The sequence below is a fragment of the Culex pipiens genome, chromosome 3, assembly GCF_016801865.2.
Source record: "Culex pipiens pallens isolate TS chromosome 3, TS_CPP_V2, whole genome shotgun sequence".
Lineage (NCBI taxonomy): Eukaryota > Metazoa > Arthropoda > Insecta > Diptera > Culicidae > Culex > Culex pipiens.
Window position 1 is genome coordinate 163,439,834 of NC_068939.1, and position 9,384 is coordinate 163,449,217.

Genomic DNA, 9,384 nt, shown 5'->3' on the forward strand with positions numbered 1-9,384 from the left:
CACCCCCCAGACTCAATGTCACCCCCACTGACGGTATGCATTAATATCAGAACAGTAGAATCACGAATATAAGGGAATTTAAATCTACACCTTATTTCAAGTAAAATCACTGTTCCTGTGGAGTATAACAATATTTCTTTTGAAAAAAAAATCTAAGTGAATCAAATTGCTTAAATCTTTGTTTAGTTTGCAGTCGCTTTTGTAGTACTAGAATCGGATGGTAAAATCGCATGCAAAAACATGCACAACATCATTGTGAGAATAGTTACCTAATATTACTCACTGCAAATACAGTTCAACGGGATTCAAACACAACATCTACAGCAAGGATTGGCGCCTTATCCTGCTCGACTATCAGGACGATTAAATGATGTAATGAGCCTGACAATTCAGTCAAGCCAAATCGTTTTTTTTTTTACTTTTTTAAGGGATATTTGTCCAATTACTGATCAAATTTTCGAACAAAATTTTTAATTTGAATGAAAATTTAAGAGGATGTTGAGCTCAAAGAATGCGTTCTTTTGCAAGTTAATATGATTTGAAAATATGAAATTTTCAAGAGATTATCATAATATTCATAAATTGAAAATTTTGAAATTGTTCTGTCAAAACAAACTACAAAAATGTCATTCAACCAATATCTGAAATACATTTCAATAAATGCCAGCCATTTTACATAAAAATCTCGAAAAACTCTGACGTTATTACAAACATTTGTAATATAACTAATTCTGATTCTCTTTCTTTGTTGCAGGTATGTCTCACGAACCTTTCATCAAGACTGTAAGTTTATCACTTCCAACATTTCCTCAAAGCCTTTGGCCAATGCTCTTAAGAAAAAAGCCCTTTCCCGGAAACCTTTCCTATTTGGGATATCCCCCAAACAACCCTTTCAGGAACCGATAGCAATCTTCCCACCGAACCACACGCGCCACTGACACCTCCGGTGACAGTTCCCCTGCAACGGTGGTGTCATTTCCCCCCTTCAACTTTGGTGGTTGTCTTCGGTGTAATCGATTTCCCATGGCTTTTGTATCCATCTCTAACCTAACCCCCTTGACAACAAGGGGGGAAACCTTAAACGCAGCCCTAATGAGCTTTTCACGCAGCAAAGGGTCCCATCCAAGTGAGCCGTCAATTAAACGGTTCAGATAATCTCCGCACGGCGGTGGTGGTGTGTGCGTCAGTCAAGGCCTACTTGATGCGCAAGCTGGGAACCGAGGGAAATTAAAGCCGTCATTATGCAACGCCAACCCCTTCGGGTTCATCGATGGTTGGGGACAATGCAAAAAAAAGACAAGAAACGGGAGGGCGCCACCCGTAAGGTGATGTCATCAGCCTTATTTGACGTTTATTATTCGCCGTTTGCGACGTCAATTTCGCTCGCAATATCCAGACGATTTCCTGCGAAGAATAGAACAAAAATCACCAACCATTGTGGTATATCCATTAGGCACAATAGGGTAATGACAGCTGCAGAGCCTCGGGGTTCAACGGAGTACGGAACTTATATGGCACTCCAAAGGTGACGACGGCACACCGGTAATTGATTTGTCACTCGTTGAGCAGAACACCGCCCGACGAAATAACTGTGTCGAGGGAAAAGCGCGGTTCATCTTCATTCTCGGCAGCAATTTCAGAGTGCGGTTCTGTGCGGTTTCTTTTGAGTCAGCTTTGCGCGATCTGTGGTGGATCAAATTGTGATGCTGGCAGATTGCAGCGGAGTTACAGTCGGGATATGTCAGTAATTGTGATTGTGGTTATGAATGCGGAAATGAGAATTTGGTGCCCCGGGAGGAATTACCTGCACTGATCAAGCAATGTTGACCCCATCAGACCATGACATTTCTGACATGAGTTCCAACCACTCCTGAAAGCTTCATAGAGCAATTCCAGCTCAAATCGGGAATTTTTATGGAACTTTTGTACCCGACCCCCTCCGATTTCAGTGAAACTTTTTAGACATGTTATCCTAGGCCTAAATAAGCCATTTTTGTGTGTATAGAGCAATTGTACTCAAAAATGACATTTAAGAATGGCGTAAGTTATTTAAAAAAAAATTTATTTTGTAATTTAAAAATTACTGTATCTCGAAGCCGTTGCATCGTATCAAAAAGTGATCAAACTGGGCTTTCTGAAAAAAATACACTGAAACAAAAATACACGCCAATTTGATGAGAATTTTCAATTTTTATGTTTAAAAGATAAATTTTAAAGTGATTTCACAATTTTTTTTCGTTCAATTTTTTGTGAAAATAGCCTAAAATGTGACAAAAAGACTCACAAAAAATGCAGGATGGTATCCCGGGCAGAAAGTTGCATCTTGGAAAAATCTACCCATGTTCGTAAAAACACGAACAAGTCAAGTTCACCCCAGGGTATGGTTAAGAGATAACCGAACATGGCCACGAACATAAATTGTTCGAGGCGTATCTGCGAAAAATCTTGTTGAGTTTATTTGACCAACAATGCCACATCAAGTTGAGTTTATAGTAGCAAACAACTGAAATCTTCCAAAAATCATATCAAGTTCATTAAGTTGATTTTGATCCCAAAAATAATTTTATTGGTTTTTAATGCACCCCGCCACAATTCAGACCCCCCCCCTCCCCCCCTCTTCCTCTTCACAAATATGAGTAATATTGCAGGAATATACGCACTTACATCAAAACAAGATTTTTCAAAGTTGAAAAATTATTTTACTTTAAAAACTCATTAAAAAATTGTGGAGAAAGCGTTGCATTGCCAAAATGTTATAATAATTTTCCAAATCACAAAAAATCCAAAGTCTCTATATTCAATTATTTTTAAATTAAAAATAACAGTTTATGAAAATATTCCTAAAATTGCATAAGTCCAAAAATCAACAGTAAAATTCCAAAAAGCCTGGTAATGTTTCTTATCAAAATAATTTTTCAAAATGTTGAAAAATATTCAACTGGCTGTGAGCAAAAATTTCGCAATGTCCTGAATATCTAAAAAAATCTACCAAAAATCTTATCGTGATACTGATCCCGTAAATTTTCTAAGTGCTGGAACGATTTTTGTAGGGGGTATATCAATAATTATTAAAAACCAACTTTCGAATTTCAAAATTTCAATGAAGACGTTTTGTTAGGGACATTATTTTAGGAACAAACTGATGTTTTTGTAAAAATCGGACAAAAATTTCCTGTAATTTCGACGATTTTTCCGAAATTTTACTGGCTAAAAGCCAAAATTTTGCTAAGTCCAAAAAATCAAATAAATTCTACCGAAAATCTTGTCGTGATACGGATCCCGCAAATTTTCTAAGTGCCGGAACGATTTTTGTAGGGGGTATATCAATAATTATTAAAAACCAACTTTCGAATTTCAAAATTTCAATGAAGACGTTTTGTTAGGGACATTATTTTAGGAACAAACTGATGTTTTTGTAAAAATCGGACGAAAATTTCCTGTAATTTCGACGATTTTTCCGAAATTTTACTGGCTAAAAGTAAAAATTTTGCTAAGTCCAAAAAATCAAATAAATTCTACCGAAAATCTTGTCGTGATACGGATCCCGTAAATTTTCTAAGTGCCGGAACGATTTTTGTAGGGGGTATATCAATAATTATTAAAAACCAACTTTCGAATTTCAAAATTTCAATGAAGACGTTTTGTTAGGGACATTATTTTAGGAACAAACTGATGTTTTTGTAAAAATCGGACGAAAATTTCCTGTAATTTCGTCGATTTTTCCGAAATTTTGGTTCAAAGCAAAAATAAATATCAAAATAATTTATCATGTTTCCAAACTCCCGAAAATTTTCTAAGTCTCAAAAAAATGCTTTTTCTGTAAAAAGTAAAGAATTAAAAAATATACGCAAAAATTTCAAAGTCCAGCATAAATAAAATCAAACTTTAAAATATCAGCTCATGAAAATTATTCTAAGTATCGGAAATTGAAACTTCGGTCAGTGACTGCAAATTTTGCTAAGTCCAGCATAAATTTGAAACAAAGTCAAAATAATCATTTCATGATGTTCGGGTAAAATTTTTGAAAAAAAATTAATTTTCGAAATTTTTGCTAAGTCTAAAAAAACTACCACTAACAGCTCAATATCAACTGTAGATAATGCAGTATGATCATGGAATATACTTTCCATGATACGCAGTCGGTTTCAAAAGTCGTCATAACTCGAGGAGTTTACAACAAGATGCAAATAAACAAGCCAAGATAGTTCGAAGTTGTCGCAACCAACTCACTTTCCGCCTGGGATGTCTCTCCTAAAAACATACAAAAATCATTTACTAAAACTGTTTTTTTGAAAAGTGGTCTAAACGTCAAAATTTTCAAAAACCCGATAGAGAGAATCGATTCCCCAGACAATTTTAAATAAAAGTATCCATATTGACCATTGTCCTATGTCCAATCCTTGTGAAGATAAAGCGGTTTTAAAAATAAAAATGTTGAAAAAATAGTTTTTTTGGCTTATGACGATTTCTATATGGCAGACTTGATTTTTCAGTCTCGTGAATATTTTTACCAGAAAGCTCGTCCAATTTCCCAGAAGTTTACCTTTAACAGCTTTTTAATTTGACTCGTTTTAATTTTTATATAAGCTTATTTACTATCCAGATTTTTACCACACTGAAAAAAATATTCTATTTCCAGTTATGAGCAATGTAATAAAGCTAATATCTGTAAGCCCATACATCCAATAGAAAAGCTGTAACAGGCAAACTTATGGGAAATTGGACGAGCTTTCTGGTAAAAATATTCACGAGACTGAAAAATCAAGTCTGTCATATAGAAATCGCCAAAAACCACCAAAAACCCTATTTTTTCAACAAGCAAAAAATTGGTTCAGCCGTTCCGTGAAAATCAACGAAAAATGCCCTTTTTTGGACCACCCTATTTCGGAGAGGAGCACCCTAATCCCCAAACAAAAATATACGGGTCTAATTATTTGGGTCAAAGAACCCCCACTCCAAATTTGAGCCAAATCGGAGCACTTTTGATTTCGGGACGTCCTGTTTGACGTCCTGTTTCACGCTTAAATATTGCGAAATTAGTTGATATTTGGATTGGCTGGCATCTTTTCACTGGAGCAAACACTGATTTCGACGCCAACATTTAAAAAGGCGTTATGTACATTTTGACACTGGATATTTACATCCTGTGAAAGTACTTATTATAAGCTTAAAAAAGTGGATAAAAACTACTTCAGTAAAGTTTAGAAAATAATGTTGAAAATAATAATGAGATTTTTAAGTTCGCATTTTTTGTTTTATTTGATGAACTTTTTCCAATAATTGCTCCAATAAAAGCCATTTTGTATCATTAGTTTCTTCTGCTAATAATAAATGGGCATGTGGATATTCGAAAAAAAATTATCTAGAAGGGGATTTTCTGATCGTTTTGGTGTCTTAGGCAAACTTGTCGGAAATGATTACGACTTTTCAGATGAAAAAAGTACACTGGAAAAATAACGACTGTTCGATCTGACAATATTTCAGTCAAGCTTATTTTCAAAAATCATTTTTAGATGCAAAATTTGCAATCGAAAATTAGTCGTCTTTAAGTGATAGGCAATTTTAAGCATTTTTTGAAAAATGTCAATTTTTCAATATATAATATATTTTTTAAACGCTGAGCAAAATTCCTGACATTTAACCCTCTACTACCCAAATATTTGTTCAAATTTTCACATCAGCTTGAACTGTCAAAATTCTACCAGTGTTTCAAAGCTTTAGTAACTCTTGATATGCCAGATTTTTGAAAATAAAATTGTAACGATTTCAGATATCGAAAAATGCACTTTTAAATAAATAAATTGATAAAAATATCAATTTGTCCACCTTTATGAAATAATTTCAAACTAATAATGTAATAAAACATTAGGAATGTAGCATTCTAGACTTTTTTAAGAACCTTGACAAATTTCAAAACAAAACTGATGAGTTTTTTCTCAATATCTAATTAGCACTCATTTTTCAACTAGTCATATATCAGAACAATTGGTTCGATTTTAAATATTTACAATAAAGCTTTGTTATATTTTTTTAGTTTAAATTTTTTTAAATTAAAAACTCAAGCCCAACATTTCAAAGTGTCCAAAATAAGTGTTTTTAGCCCTTTTCACAAAACTCTTCTTGAACCTAAAATTTCATATTTTTTTGTCTTTAATTTAACCAGAGTTTGAATTTTTATCATTGTAAAACGAATCAATAGTTTCCGAGATATCGCGATTTAAAAATAAAAAAATGCTTTAATATGACTACAGATTGATGTAAATTTCAAAAGAATTATGTTTATTTTCCCAAATAAAATGATGTAAAAAAAATTTTATCGTATACGAACGATAAAAGAGATTTTATTATGAAAAGATCAATTTTTTAATTTTAGTTTATGTTTGTTTTTAAATAGCCATAAGAAAGAGGTTTTTCAAAAATTCCCAAAAAAAACCCACCCAAAAAATTGATTATTGGATCTCTTGAAAAAAATACAACATGGATTAAAATACCATTTGTTATCAAAAATGATTGTTTGAAAAAACAGTTGATAAAAGCTTCGTCAACAAAGCTGCATCTGGATGAGCTCATTAGACCCTCCAACTGTTCAGAGGGTATTAGACTATGACAAACTCGCACTTTGTCGTGTTTGACAGTTTGGCAGCAATGGACGACGGAGCTTCTGTCAGAAGTAGTTTATGGGTGTACGAAAGTTATCCGAGAACGATCAGACATGGAAGCCCTTTTGGAAAAAAAATATTACTGAAATGCCCAATAAAAACAAACTTCCGTCGGAAGTCTCCCAGCACATTTAATCTCCAAATCCCCATCGGACAGGGTGCGATGAAAAATTCATACCAATTATGGAGAAGTGCAGGGTTGGAATGACTTCCCACAGCATCTGTCAGACGGGCGACAGTGCCGGCTGGAATTTCGGCCCGAGTGGAAATGGAAATGTTATCGAAATTAATTGGCCTGCTTAAGATTCCGCCGCAGGGCCACACCATAAATTATTTCTGCGCGTCCGGAGAGGGGTTACCGCACGGTGGTGAGGTTAGGTTTAAGGGCTGTGAAATGTTTGTTTATTTTTGCATAGAATCGAGTCATTCGGGCAATTTGAATTTTATTTGTCAGCAAATTGTCGTTTCGACCCCCTGCAACGTCAGACCCCGATTTGTACCCCCATAAATCTTGCCGATACCACCGATTTTCGGTCATTTCCCCTTTGTAGGCTCACTTCGCAGCCAACTCATTGAACCCAATTTCCTACCCGTGTGGATAACGGAATTGAGGCTGAGTCGAGTTGCGGTCAATATTTATTTCAGACGCAATCGCTCTGCTCGCTGAAAACAAACCCAACAGAAAAGGACGAAAGCTCAAAAAAGAAAACAAACAGCTTGAGAGACTTGCCGAAAAGCCTTCGAAACTGGTTTCAAGGTCGCCCAAATTTACGAGACTCGGCCCGGACGTAGTACGAGAAACCGATCTTATCGTAGTCCCATGAATGGGCATTTTTTATGGGCGTCCAATCGACGGCGTTGGCGTTGTCATCGGGGGGGATGAAAGTGATCATCTCGCGGGGTGGGTTTGATTGTGAGATTTTGTGAGTGATTGGTTGAGTGACTCAATGAGTGAGTGAGTAAATGAGTGAGTGAGTAAATGAGTGAGTAAATGAGTGAGTAAGTGAGTGAATAAGTGAGTGAGTAAGTGAGTGAGTAAGTGAGTGAGTAAGTGAGTGAATAAGTGAGTGAGTAAGTGAGTGAGTAAGTGAGTGAGTAAGTGAGTAAGTAAGTGAGTGAGTAAGTGAGTGAGTAAGTGAGTGCGTAAGTGAGTGAGTAAGTGAGTGAGTAAGTGAGTGAATAAGTGAGTGAGTAAGTGAGTGAATAAGTGAGTGCGTAAGTGAGTGAGTAAGTGAGTGAATAAGTGAAAGAGTGAGTGAGTGTGTTAGTGAGCGAGTGGAGGTATCAATGAGTGAGTTAGTGAATGGATGAGCGAAAGAGCAAATGACTGGGCTACGTGGCTCGGTCTGGGTGGGTAAGTGAATGAGTGAATTTTGGAAACTGACCACAATTGAAGTCGAATAAACCCACCGTGAGAACCTCCCGCAGCGTCCAACCATCGAAATGGTCATCTTGGGATCAGTTTGCCGCGACAAAGGCCACTCTGAATGGGATAAAGACCGCTTGGAAGCCGTTTTCGTCGGTGAACGTTTTAATCAACAGATCGTTTTGGGCAAGGGTTTTGGGGATACCTCATTTGGGATTACGATCTCTGACCAAACGGTTCTCCTGGGTTTTAACGATGCTCATTTCGCATTTTGAGTGACGATTAGTGGCGGAAGCTGGAGATTGGTAATTTGTAGATTTAAAACGATTTCTTACTTCCGAAGTTAATCGTCTTTGATAAGCTCGTGAAAACAAAGTATCTCGCCAAACAAACCATATGATTTCACCAACTGAAACCATTTAAACTCACTTAAACTCAATTAATAGCATTCCACTGCTTGAAATCGTCGTTGGAGTGTGCCAAACTACCGCACGAGACCGTCCACCCTACACTCCTAGCCCCTCTTAATTGGAATCTGATGACAGGGCGACCGTAAAATTAATTTTATTTGCCTTGCTAAACGCGATCGTTATCACCATGACCAGCCGCAGAAGACGCACCTCAAGTTTGAGCGCGTGTGCCGGCCTTAAACTTGAAGTGAAACCTGGCCACTTTCAACCAACTTGTTGAATGTAAATTTCGCACTAGAGTTGTGGCACCTCTTTTTTTCATTTTTATTTCGAGATGTTCACAAGTTGATGGAGTCGCCGCGCGAAGGGGAAACCAGATCTTGATCTGGTCGCGTGACCAGCAACCCGTCGGTCTGGAGGCGATTTGGGTAACCTGGATATCCTGCAAAGTTCGAACGGCTTCAGGTATGCCCTTATTACACCAGAACATCTCATTTTGTTCAAGAATCTTGTTGATTCTCGAAATTCCCAGAACGCGACCATTCCAGCTCGTTCACCGTGTAATCAAGGTGTCGTCCTGTCATCAGCTACACCGTGAAGAAATGCAACTGTAGGATTCAGAAGTGTTGAAGTCGCTGTAGATTGGTGCGTTGACGTGAGGATCAGCCCGACAATCTGATCGTTTTCATTACCCGTTGATGATTGTGATTGCCGCGCGTTGATAAGAGAGAAACGGGCGTCTTCTTCACCAGCTGTGCGTTGAGAAGCGCCCAAGTAACCGTGGGACTGTATATGGTAGCTTTAAATCCCCTCTATATCAACATATAAAGTTTGCCTATAGAGTCTCAAAACTTTATATTCACTTTAAACGCATGGAGGTAAAATTGAGTGGCGACGGGTAGAGTTGATATAAAGTTATACTGCGGTAAAACGTCAAAATACTACCTTA

At 36.8% G+C, this 9,384-nt stretch overlaps 1 protein-coding gene across 1 annotated transcript in view; it reads left to right on the plus strand.

Annotated features, from left to right (window-relative positions):
• LOC120425922 (uncharacterized) overlaps window positions 1-9,384 on the plus strand; it is a 169,574-nt gene that overhangs the window by 39,730 nt on the left and 120,460 nt on the right. The gene's annotated exons all lie outside the window — the stretch shown is intronic.